Here is a 14,224-nt window from a genome sequence, read left to right on the forward strand (position 1 = left end):
TTCCTTTAAATATTTGAACATTAACATTTTTGCCTTTTTAAGACCCATTCATTCCTAGTTTCATCATCTCTCTTATTTCTGCTTTACTTTACTTTTGAGCAATATTTCTCTTGGTTATAAGTCCTATTTTCTTGCTTCTTAGCCTATCTGGTAATTTTTTTTTTTTTTTGGCTGCACCATGCAGCATGCGGGATCTTAGTTCCCTAACCAGGGATCAAACCCGTGCCCCCTGCATTGGGAGTGTGGAGTCTTAGCCACTCTGGACATTTATTTCTAATATAAGCAATTAAATTGAAATCCTCTCTAAATATTGCTTTAGTTGCATCTCACCATTTTTTATGTTGCATTTTTATTATCTTTAGGTTTAAAGTATTTTCTAATTTTTTGTGATTATAATTATCATTTAAATTCAAAATACTGTGTTGTTTAGTATGCTAGATATCTTAGTTTATTGATTTCTAGTTTATTTACACTGTAGTCAGAGAGCATATTCTGAAGGACATTCTTCAGCCTGGCTGTCCCCAACATAAGGTTTTAAGGCATTTTTCCATGTTAATTTCCAGAAGTCTTTTGTTTAGGTTTTATATGTAGATGTACAGTATACCTAAAATTAATGTTGATGGCATGATATAAAAGTCCTTTTTTAAACCATGAATTTCCTATTCACTAAGCACCATTTATTGAAAACACTTTCCCTTTTCAGATGATCTGAGTATCACTTTCACCATAATTCAAGGATCTAATAATATCTGTGATTCTGTTCCTGAATTCTCTGTTTTATTCTGTTGGTCTGTTTATCTATTCTTGTGACAAGAGCACACTATCTTAATTGCTATAACTTTATTTTAAGTTTTGATAATTCATAGAGTATCCACTCAAAATGGTTCTTCTTTAAAATTGTATTTTTTACCCTTGAACCTATACATATTCATATACAATTTGGAATTAGTAAACTAAATTATATATTACTTCGAATTTATAAATCACTTTAGGAAACATCAACAACTTCAACTAGGTCTTATTTGGTACATTTCAATAATTTTGAATAGTTTTATGTGAAGAGATATTGCATATCTTGCATGAGGTAATTTGTAGGCATTGATGTTTTCCTCATGTAAATCATATAATTTTTTTAAATTTTGTTTTCTAATATTTTGTTGCTGATATATAAAAATATATTTAATTTTTACATGACCTTGCATCCAGTGAAATGGATGATGTAAAAAAAGTTCAATTTTTAATTCCAGTAATTTCCCTTAGATTCTTTTAGAATTTTGTGTTCGCAATCATTTTATCTGTTTTAGTGTTTATTTCCAATCCTTATAAATTTTACTTTTTTTAAATTTTTTTTATTTTTTATTTTCTGCTTTATAACAGATTTAATCAGTTATACATATACATATGTTCCCATATCCCCTCCCTTTTGCGTCTCCCTCCCACACTCCCTATCCCACCCCTCCAGGCGGTCACAAAGCACCGATCTGATCTCTCTGTGCTATGCGGCTGCTTCCCACTAGCTATCTACCTTACGTTTGGTAGTGTATATATGTCCATGCCGCTCTTTCGCTTTGTCACAGCTTACCCTTCCCCCTCTGCAGGGTTTTTATCATAAATGGGTGTTGAATTTTGTCGAAAGCTTTCTCTGCATCTATTGATATTATCATATGGTTTTTCTCCTTCAATTTGTTTATATGGTGTATCACGTTGATTGATTTGCGTATATTGAAGAATCCTTGCATTCCTGGAATAAACCCCACTTGATCATGGTGGATGATCCTTTTAATGTGCTGTTGGATTCTGTTTGCTAGTATTTTGTTGAGGATTTTTGCATCTATGTTCATCAGTGATATTGGCCTGTAGTTTTCTTTCTTTGTGACATCCTTGCCTGGTTTTGGTATCAAGGTGATGGTGGCCTCGTAGAATGAGTTTGGGAGTGTTCCTCCCTCTGCTATATTTTGGAAGAGTTTGAGAAGGATAGGTGTTAGCTCTTCTCTAAATGCTTGATAGAATTCGCCTGTGAAGCCATCTGGTCCTGGGTTTTTGTTTGTTGGAAGATTTTTTATCACAGTTTCAATTTCAGTGCTTGTGATTGGTCTGTTCATATTTTCTATTTCTTCTTGATTCAGTCTTGGCAGGTTGTGCATTTCTAAGAATTTGTCCATTTCTTCCAGGTTGTCCATTTTATTGGCATAGAGTTGCTTGTAGTAATCTCTCATGATCTTTTGTATTTCTGCAGTGTCATTTGTTACTTCTCCTTTTTCATTTCTAATTCTGTTGATTTGAGTCTTCTCCCTTTTTTTCTTGATGAGTCTGGCTAATGGTTTATCAATTTTGTTTATCTTCTCAAAGAACCAGCTTTTAGTTTTATTGATCTTTGCTATCGTTTCCTTCATTTCTTTTTCATTTATTTCCAATCTGATTTTTATGATTTCTTTCCTTCTGCTAACTTTAGGGGTTTTTTGTTCTTCTTTTTAGATTCCATATATAAGTGATGTCGTACATATTTGTCTTTCTCTGTCTGACTTATTTTACTTAGCATAATGCCCTCCCAAGTCCATCCATGTTGCTGCAAGTGGCAAAATTCCATTCTTTTTAATGGCTGAGTGGTATTCCATTGTGTGTGTGTGTGTGTGTGTGTGTGTGTATATATATATATATGTGAATCATATATATATATATATATATATATATATATATATATATATATATATATATATCTCACATCTTCTTTATCCACTCATCTGTTGATAAACACTTAGGTTGCTTCGATAGCTTGGTAATTGTAAATAATGTTGCTATTACTATAGGGTGCATGTATCTTTTCAGATTAATGTTTTTGTTTTGGGGGGATATATACCAAGGAGCAATGCTCTATGATTTTTAAAGTCACTTTGAAAAACCAACTTTTGCCTTTGTTGAACTAGAAAACAATTCTTTCCTATCATATTGATTTTTTTCTATTATTTTTCTTATTACTTTGTACTACTTTCTTTGAGTTTTATTTGGCATTCTTTTCCTATCTTCCTGATATAGAAGGCGAGATTCTTTTCTATATATGCATTTAAGGCAGTAACTGTCTAAGCATGGCTGTAACTCTATCTCATAAATATAATATGTCATATTTAATTCTGTCTTTATTTCTATTTTCCATTGTGATTTCCTCCTTGAACCATAGGTTATTTAGTAGAGCATCATTTCATTTCTAAACATTTTAGTATTTTATACATTATAGTTTTGTTATTGACTTCTAGCTTTTTCAAAAAAAAATTTCTCTACTCTGATCAGAAACTATACACTTTTATTTTACCAAATATCCCATTTACACTTAAAAATAATGTGTAGTCTGCAGTTGTTCAAGTCATTATTTTTTGTATATATCTACTAGATCAACTTTTAATTTGTGCTTTTAAATCATTTCTTTCCTACTGATTTTTTGTTAGCTTGTTCTATTAATTTCTGAGGGCCGTGTGTTGAAGTCTCCTGTTGTGATTATCTAAGTGTTCTTTTAATTTCACCAATTTTGCTTTACATATTCTAGGTTATGCCAGACATTCAGAATGATTATCATTCTTGGTTGATTTGGCCATTTTATAATTATGAGATATTCCTCTTTTTGTGGTAAAACCTCCTTTGTCTTATAGTAGAACACTTCCATCAACTTTCTTTTGGCTGGTGTCACATGGCATATCCTTTTTCCATTCTCTTTTCTTTTGGTCTTTTTATGTTAAGTCATGAGCAATTTGTATGCAACATTGAATTGAGTTTTGTTCTTTTTCCAGTCTGACAGTTTTGATCTGTTTTGTCTGTTTGCATTTACTATAATTCATTTACTTTGAGGTTTTAATCTATCATCTTATTATTTGTTTTATATTTGTCCAAACTGCTTTATGTTCCTTTTTCTTTTCTTTCTTTCCTTTACCTGGATTAATCAACTATTTTTAAATTTCATATTACCTCTGTTAGATTGTTAGCTGTACATTTTTTATTGGCCTTTTTGTGGTTATGCTAGTGATTACAACCTGCATACATCCTTTTACAATTTCCTGGAAATGCAAGAAACTTAGAACACTTCAGTTCCACTTATATCCCCTCCTGACTCATGTGCAACTGTCATACATTTTATTTCTCTGGATATTTTAAGCTCTAAAATACCTTATTATCATTGTTTCATATCATCAGTATTCATTTGGAACTACATTCACACAGATATATGTTTATATTTAGTCCAACTCTTCTCATTCTTCTTGGAGGGAGAATCAGTCTACAATAAACTATTCTATAATTAAAGAAGCTGAAATCCCTAGCAGTCCCTTTCATTATCCAATCTTGAACTTTCCTATGGAAAACAAGAATAATTCTGTCCAGATTACCTTGCAGTAAACAAAACCCACTCAAAATACTTTAGGCAGAAAGGAATTTAATACAGTAATTAAAATATGCATTTTTAGAACAGGTAGAATAAGGGGGCTCAGGCCTGGCCTTCAAATAAGAATGAGAAGACCATTTCTAGATTGGTCCATCAGCAGAGCTCTTACCTCTATCACAACCAGAAAACTGAAAACCATGCTGCTGCTATTGTAACTTATAAGTTTAAGAACAGTGCCCTAAATGAGGTTGTATTATCAGGGAACCACTACTGCTCACACCACAACTGCCTCTTAACAATCATGCAGCTAGTGACAGATGCAGAAAAGTCCAGCATCTCCTCACATACACTTGTCAGCAGCAATAGCCAAATCACCAGCCTTACTTCTTTCAAAATGGCAGAAAGTAGTTAACCTGATTTCTAGAACCCTAACTACAAGAGCATGGGGCACATGTAGGTTTTGGTGTTCTAGCATCTGCAGTGTGCAATAGCAGGATGAGGTTGAAATAAATGCTGTGCCAATTTATCATATTCAAATTGATTAAATTCTAATATGTAAGCAAGTTGTTCTCCAAATATGAGTCATTATGATTTAGTTCTTCTCAATGCTCTGTACAACTCAGCATTTCAAAAGAAGCCATTTGATAATGAGACATTGCTACAGAGAATTAATGAACCTCCTCTTGTGCAAAATAGCACATTTTTCCTGTTCTACCTAAATGATACTCTCTCACTGATCAAGGTTATTTTGGCTGAACCTCCAGCTTTGCAGGGCAATGTTCTAGTCAACATAAAATGAGAATATTTATTCTTGTGAAGTGACAGTGCTATGAAGATGTATGTGATGAATATTATAGCATAAGATACCATAAACTCTAGCTGCCAGGAGAAGCCAGGTTTCCCCTCCAGGTCTTGTCAGGTGCTTAGAAGCCAACTAATAATCCTAATCAGCAGCACCTCGGAGCTGTTCTTACCGTTGAAAAGGAAGTCAGAAATCTGAGTACAGTTGTGCTGGAAAAGACACAGGGTTGAACTGCTCCTGACACACAAGTCAGTTTACCTCAAGGACAATGGGGATAATTCAGAGGTTTTGTATTTTTCCATCAACAAGCAGCAGTACTTTTGTGCTGCATTTAAGTGGCCCTAGTTATGATGATTGCTACTGAGCATGCTCAGACCTTGGACATTGTGAAATTTCAACCCATCTCCAATTCTGCAGAAAAAGACTCCAGCACTGCAGCAGCTGCCTATTCATTTTACTTATACAAAAGTAATATCAGCAATACTTGAGAGTAAAAGAAATGATAAATAAAAGTACAATTTTTCTAACGCATGATAGATTATTTATACTCTCGTCCTGGCTTCTCAGATTCTCATCCTTGCAAGCCCACCTAACCATACACACACACTCCTCACTCAAAACACCAACACATATTTAAATGATGACCTCATACTGAAAGTAGCCAATATAATTAAGAAAAGCATTTCCGATTTGAGTGCCATTTTTCAAAAATCATTATATTTGACAAGGTCACAAGGCAAGGTCTTCAAATATCTAGAGGCCAAATAATTTTGCAGTGATTGCTGTGGCACTCTGAATAAGTCTTTGTGTTTTTAATTAATAGGACTGAAACATGCAGAGATAAATGTAGTTTGACATAAATTGAAGAGACTCAGAAGCCTCCTAATCACATATGCTGCCCCCAACCAGTCCATTGCCATTTTATTGTGAAAGTACTAGGGAAAAAGGGAAAAAACAATTGGTTAACTATGCTATAACCTAAAATATATCATACATTTAAAGATATTTCTCAAATTACAGCAGTGAGGTATAAAACAAGACTAGTCCCTTGAATAGTGAATCAAAATATTTGAATGTCATTTGTTTTAATTTAGCTCTTTTCACATGAAGAATCCAGAACACCTGCCAAATTCAAAACTCAAGGGATTCATTTTTATTTTAAATAAAATAGAAATATACTGATTTTACCATGGAGTAATTTTTATTATTTAGATCAAACTAAAATTCAGGCCAACATTTGAAATCTTGACTAAGCTGCATTTAAAAATTTATTATATGCTTTATATCATTATTAATTACACAGTTCTTTAAACTTTATCCTTAAAGAAAGGTATTCATAGAAAGTCAACATAATATTTCTGATATTGCTCTAAATTGAGCTAATGAAGTAGGTGAATGATGGCTTTTAATGATCTGTTTCATTGAAATACGCTTTTATAAGGTGAAGCTGGTTGATTCCATGGGTGAGGAGAAACTTGAAAATTAATCTCCAAAACAAGGCCACAAAGAGGGAGGAATAAATTACATGCAACAGCAGCTTCTGTTAATAGCTTGATCTGATAAAGATCAGTTACTAAAGTTTATCTTAATTGACATGTAATTTAATCCAAGTTTGTCATATTAAGAAACAAAGTGAATATTGTATCTGCTACTTAAGAATAAAGATTGAGGAAAAAAGGAAACATCATCATTATTATAATGAATTAAATGTGGTTATTTTTGCAAGTATGCTTATTGCTTGTGAAGATCTTAAAGACAGAAGGGCTTGCACTTTTCATGAGGCATTTCGAGCACCAAATTTAACAAAGAATACCATGGCAGTTCCTAAAGATGGAAATAAACCAGCTACAATACTACTTTCAGTGTAAGAATATACGTAACAATGGTGTTTGGGGGAAAACTGTGAAAGTTTGCTACTGTTAAAGTATAAATTAGATATCATTCTCAATAAATTTCTTTCCCTTTAGACATAGTGATATATTTACTAAGTATAAATTTCTTTTTTTATCAATTGAATTTCCCTTTATTCCTTTAAAATTTGGTTTATTTTTTACGATTCTTTCTGAGAAGTACAGGATGCTCTATTGGAGCACCCACTCCCTTGTATGTAAGCATACATTCTTCTCACATTTACCAAGTAATAGAGTCATATTAAGCAAAGAGCAATTCTTTCTTATGTTGAAACAAGTTGGTGAGAATTTATTTGTGTGTAGAAGATGATACCATCAAAAATATTCTCAAATTGTACCAAGTAAAGTTTCATCATTTTTTTCAAAAAATTTTTGAGCTAAAAAAAAAACAAAACAAGGAAGAGAGCATCCAAACCACTAAAGAAATCCGTTATGATAATAAGCTCTAAATACTAAACTAAGATAAACATAAAACCAGAAAAAAATTGGATGCAGAAAGCAAGTCTACAGTTGCTCCCAAAGTCCACCACCTCAAATTCGGGAACATTCATTGTCTGTTCAGGTATTCTTCAGATGCAGGGTACATCAAGTTGATTGTGGCAAGTTAACACCAAGGTTGTTTTTCTGGTTACTGATGCTCAGTGACACCAGCAAAGTCAATCTGTATTCTCTGCTGGATAATTATCCTCCACTGCCCTTTACTGAAAATGCATTTAGTGTTCTCTGGTATATATTCCTTTACACAGACAGTTCTCAACCCTTGGCATTCTTAAATCTATTGCTATTTTTCCCCAACATTTCTTTGTTACCAGACATTCAAAAACCAAATATTTGTCTTATTTCCACATATGCTGCTTTAGGATGTGATTGTCTTTATATTTTTATATATCTCTCAAAACCATTTTCTCTGTTATGAATATTTCTCCTAGCTAGGTCATCCACAGCATGATTTGGTGTCTCCTTGGCAACCACATGGTCTTAACATTTCTCAGTATCCTATTTTACTCCCACTCATCACATTTCACTTTTTCTTTCTAATCATTTCTAATCATTAATCCTTGAAATATCTTCACCTAGTCCTTGTCGTTGCTTTTATATCCTCCATTTTAATTGTCCACATTCTCATGCGTATTCTACATCGCAGTCTTTTAATGGCATTGATTAATTAATTAATTAACTGATGTTTAAAATGAGACAGAGATCAGGTCATTTAAGCTATAGATAGATAAATCTCTCCTGTAATTCCCATTGCTGCGTTATTAGGCTTTACAATTTCCAGTTGCAGTGGAAGTTTGGTAAATGAGGGTGATGCTTCATGTTCCTATATCAAGGTTATATACCCTGTTTTGATCCAAGATACAAATCTGAAATTTAAACAGGCAGCCAGTTTTTATGAGTCTGCTCTACCCTGGAATTGAGCTGCTGTCTCTAACCAAAAGTTAGATAGTAGAGTGTTTTAAATAACAGGCTTTGAAATCACAGAAAATTGCTAAGTTTGAATCCTGGTTCTGCCTCTTACCAGATGTGTAATGTTGGACAAGATACACAAACTCTCTTAACTAAAGTATGAAAATAATATTCTCCTCATTGAGTGGTTGGAAAGATTCATCGAAATAATTTTATATATAGCAAGTAGTTAGAGCTTAATAGGTAGTAGCCTTTAATGAACAAGGCTTCCTAGCCACATAGGATAATTTGAGGCCTCTATTTTGAGTATATTTAGTCCATATCCACTTACAGCTGATTTTCTAACTCCGCATTAGAGCACCTTATAGAAAACCAAGGTAGTGTTTTTACCCATTTTCTTCTCCTGCTTCGTTGGTTCAATAAACCCTAAAATGCATATGTTTTTCATTACCTTTCATGTACCTCTAGAAACTAGCTTTACTAAGTACTTTTTTTATTTTTTTATTTTTTTTATTACTTTCTGCTTTATAACAAAGTGAATCAGTAATACATATACATCTGTTCCCGCATCCCTTCCCTCTTGCGTCTCCCTCCCTCCCACCCTCCCTATCCCACCCCTCCAGGCAGTCACAAAGCACAGAGCTGATCTCCCTGTGCTATGCGGCTGCTTTCCACTATCTATCTACCTTACGTTTGGTACTGTATATATGTCCATGCCTCTCTTTCGCTTTGTCACAGCTTACCCTTCCCCCTCCCCATATCCTCAAGTCCATTCTAAAGTAGGTCTGTGTCTTTATTCCTGTTTTACCCCTAGGTTCTTCATGACATTTTTTTTCTTAAATTCCATATATATGTGTTAGCATACGGTATTTGTCTTTCTCTTTCTGACTTACTTCACTCTGTATGACAGACTCTAGGTCTATCCACCTCATTACAAATAGCTCAGTTTCGTTTCTTTTTATGGCTGAGTAATATTCCATTGTATATATGTGCCACATCTTCTTTATCCATTCATCCGATGATGTACACTTAGCTTGTTTCCATCTCAGGGCTATTGTGAATGGAGCTTCAATGAACATTTTGGTACATGTCTCTTTTTGAATTATGGTTTTCTCAGGGTATATGCCTAGTAGTGGGATTGCTGGGTCATATGGTAGTTCTATTTGTAGCTTTTTAAGGAACCTCCATACTGTTCTCCATAGCGGCTGTACCAATTCACATTCCCACCAGCAGTGCAAGAGTGTTCCCTTTTCTCCACACCCTCTCCAGCATTTATTTATTTATTTATTTATTTATTTATTTATTTATTTATTTATTTATTTATTTATTTATTTATTTATTTTTTATTTTTAATTTTTATTTTTTTTAATTAGTTTCTGCTTTATAACAAAGTGAATCAGTCATACATATATATCTGTTCCCACATCCCTTCCCTCATGCATCTCCCTCCCTCCCATCCTCCCCATCCCACCCCTCCAGGCGGTCACAAAGCACCGAGCTGATCTCCCTGTGCTCTGCGGCTGCTTCCCACTATCTATCTACCTTACGTTTGGTAGTGTATATATGTCCATGCCTCTCTTTCGCTTTGTCACAGCTTACCCTTCCCCCTCCCCATATCCTCAAGTCCATTCTCAAGTAGGTCTGTGTCTTTATTCCCGTTTTACCCCTAGGTTCTTCATGACATTTTTTTTTTAATTCCATATATATGTGTTAGCATACGGTATTTGTCTTTCTCTTTCTGACTTACTTCACTCTGTATGACAGACTCTAGGTCTATCCACCTCATTACAAATAGCTCAGTTTCGTTTCTTTTTATGGCTGAGTAATATTCCATTATATATATGTGCCACATCTTCTTTATCCATTCATCCGATGATGGACACTTAGGTTGTTTCCAGCTCCGGGCTATTGTGAATAGAGCTGCAATGAACATTTTGGTACATGTCTCTTTTTGAATTATGGTTTTCTCAGGGTATATGCCCAGTAGTGGGATTGCTGGGTCACATGGTACTTCTATTTTTAGTTTTTTAAGGAACCTCCATACTGTTCTCCATAGTGGCTGTACCAATTCACATTCCCACCAGCAGTGCAAGAGTGTTCCCTTTTCTCCACACCCTCTCCAGCATTTATTGTTTCTAGATTTCTTGATGATGGCCATTCTGACTGGTGTGAGATGATATCTCATTGTAGTTTTGATTTGCATTTCTCTAATGATTAATGATGTTGAGCATTCTTTCATGTGTTTGTTGGCAGTCTGTATATCTTCTTTGGAGAAATGCCTATCTAAGTCTTCTGCCCATTTTTGGATTGGGTTGTTTGTTTTTTTGCTATTGAGCTGCATGAGCTGTTTATAAATTTTGGAGATTAATCCTTTGTCAGTTGCTTCATTTGCAAATATTTTCTCCCATTCTGAGGGTTGTCTTTTGGTCTTGTTTATGGTTTCCTTTGCTGTGCAAAAGCTTTGAAGTTTCATTAGGTCCCATTTGTTTATCTTTGTTTTTAGTTCCATTTCTCTAGGAGGTGGGTCCAAAAAGATGTTGCTGTGATTTATGTCATAGAGTGTTCTGCCTATGTTTTCCTCTAAGAGTTTGATAGTTTCTGGCCTTACATTTAGGTCTTTAATCCATTTTGAGCTTATTTTTGTGTATGGTGTTAGGAATGATCTAATCTCATACTTTTACATGTCCCTGTCCAGTTTTCCCAGCACCACTTATTGAAGAGGCTGTCTTTTCTCCACTGTACTTTCCTGCCTCCTTTATCAAAGATAAGTTGACCATATGTGCGTGGGTTTATCTCTGGGCTTTCTATCCTGTTCCATTGATCTATCTTTCTGTTTTTGTGCCAGTACCACACTGTCTTGATTACTGTAGCTATGTAGTATAGTCTGAAGTCAGGGAGCCTGATTCCTCCAGCTCCGTTTTTCGTTCTCAAGATTGCTTTGGCTATTCGGGGTCTTTTGTTTTTCCAAACAAATTTTGAAATTTTTTGTTCTAGTTCTGTGAAAACTGCCAGTGGTAGTTTGATAGGGATTGCATTGAATCTGTAGATTGCTTTGGGTAGTAGAGTCATTTTCACAATATTGATTCTTCCAATCCAGGAGCATGGTATATCTCTCCATCTATTTGTATCATCTTTAATTTCTTTCATCAGTATCTTATAATTTTCTGCATACAGGTCTTTTGTCTCCTTAGGTAGGTTTATTCCTAGATATTTTATTCTTTTTGTTGCAATGGTAAATGGGAGTGTTTTCTTGATTTCACTTTCAGATTTTTCATCATTAGTGTACAGGAATGCCAGAGATTTCTGTGCATTAATTTTGTATCCTGCTACTTTACCAAATTCATTGATTAGCTCTAGTAGTTTTCTGGTAGCATCTTTAGGATTCTCTATATATAGTATCATGTCATCTGCAAACAGTGACAGGTTTACTTCTTCTTTTCCAATTTGGATTCCTTTTATTTCCTTTTCTTCTCTGATTGCTGTGGCTAAAACTTCCAAAAGTATGTTGAATAATAATGGTGAGAGTGGGCAGCCTTGTCTTGTTCCTGATCTTAGTGGAAATGGTTTCAGTTTTTCACCATTGAGGACAATGTTGGCTGTGGGTTTGTCATATATGTCTTTATGATGCTGAGGAAAGTTCCCTCTATGCCTACTTTCTGCAGGGTTTTAATCATAAATGGGTGTTGAATTTTGTCGAAAGCTTTCTCTGCATCTATTGAGATGATCATATGGTTTTTCTTCTTCAATTTTTTAGTATGGTGTATCACAATGATTGATTTGCATATATTGAAGAATCCTTGCATTCCTGGAATAAACACCACTTGATCATGGTGGATGATCCTTTTAATGTGCTGTTGGATTCTGTTTGCTAGTATGTTATTGAGGATTTTTGCATCTATGTTCATCAGTGATATTGGCCTGTAGTTTTCTTTCTTTGTGACATCCTTGTCTGGTTTTGGTACCAAGGTGATGGTGGCCTTGTAGAATGAGTTTGGGAGTGCTCCTCCCTCTGCTATATTTTGGAAGAGTTTGGGAAGGATAGCTGTTAACTCTTCTCTAAATGTTTGATAGAATTCGCCTGTGAAGCCATCTGGTCCTGGGCTTTTGTTTGTTGGAAGATTTTTAATCACAGTTTCAATTTCAGTGCTTGTGATTGGTCTATTCATATTTTCTATTTCTTCCTGATTCAGTCTTGGCAGGTTGTGTATTTCTAAGAATTTGTCCATTTCTTCCAGGTTGTCCATTTTATTGGCATAGAGTTGCTTGTAGTAATCTCTCATGATCTTTTGTATTTCTGCAGTGTCAGTTGTTACTTTTCCTTTTTCATTTATAATTCTATTGATTTGAGTCTTCTCCCTTTTTTTCTTGATGAGTCTGGCTAATGGTTTATCAATTTTGTTTATCTTCTCAAAGAAACAGCTTTTAGTTTTATTGATCTTTGCTATCATTTCCTTCATTTCTTTTTCATTTATTTCTGATCTGATCTTTATGATTTCTTTCCTTCTTTTAACTTTGGGGTTTTTTTGTTCTTCTTTCTCTAATTGCTTTAGGTGCAAGGTCAGGTTGTTTATTCGAGATGTTCCCTATTTCTTAAGGTGGGATTGTATTGCTATAAACTTCCCCCTTAGAACTGCTTTTGCTGCGTCCCATAGGTTTTGGGTCATCGTGTCTCCATTGTCATTTGTTTCTAGGTATTTTTTTATTTCCTCTTTGATTTCTTCAGTGATCACTTCATTATTGAGTAGTGTATTGTTTAGCCTCCATGTGTTTGTATTTTTTACAGATCTTTTCCTGTAATTGATGCCTAGTCTCATAGCATTGTGGTCGGAAAAGATACTTGATACAATTTCAATTTTCTTAAATTTATCAAGGCTTGATTTGTGACCCAAGATATGATCTATCCTGGAGAATGTTCCATGAGCACTTGAGAAAAATGTGTATTCTGTTGTTTTTGGATGGAATGTCCTATAAATATCAATTAAGTGTATCTTGTTTAATGTATCATTTAAAGCTTGTGTTTCCTTATTTATTTTCATTTTGGATGATCTGTCCATTGGTGAAAGTGGGGTGTTAAAGTCCCCTACTGCGAGTGTGTTACTGTCGATTTCCCCTTTTATGACTGTTAGTATTTGCCTTATGTATTGAGGTGCTCCTATGTTGGGTGCATAAATATTTACAATTGTTATATCTTCTTGCATCGATCCCTTTATCATTATGTAGTGTCCTTCTTTGTCTCTTCGAATAGTCTTTATTTTAAAGTCTATTTTGTCTGATATAAGAATTGCTACTCCAGCTTTCTTTTGATTTCCATTTGCATGGAATATATTTTTCCATCCCCTTACTTTCAGTCTGTATGTGTCTCTAGGTCTGAAGTGGGTCTCTTGTAGACAGCATATATATGGGTCTTGTTTTTGTATCCATTCAGCCAATCTGTGTCTTTTGGTGGGAGCATTTAGTCCATTTACATTTAAAGTAATTATTGATATGTATGTTCCTATTCCCATTTCCTTAATTGTTTTGGGTTTGTTATTGTAGGTATTTTCCTTCTGTTGTGTTTCTTGCCTAGAGAAGTTCCTTTAGCATTTGTTGTAAAGCTGGTTTGGTGGTGCTGAACTCTCTCAGCTTTTGCTTGTCTCTAAAGGTTTTAATTTCTCCATCAAATCTGAATGAGATCCTTGCTGGTTAGAGTAGTCTCGGTTGCAGGTTTTTCTCCTTCATTACTTTAATTATGTCCTGCCA

Source organism: Hyperoodon ampullatus, assembly GCF_949752795.1.
Source record: "Hyperoodon ampullatus genome assembly, chromosome: 8".
NCBI classification, from domain to species: domain Eukaryota; kingdom Metazoa; phylum Chordata; class Mammalia; order Artiodactyla; family Ziphiidae; genus Hyperoodon; species Hyperoodon ampullatus.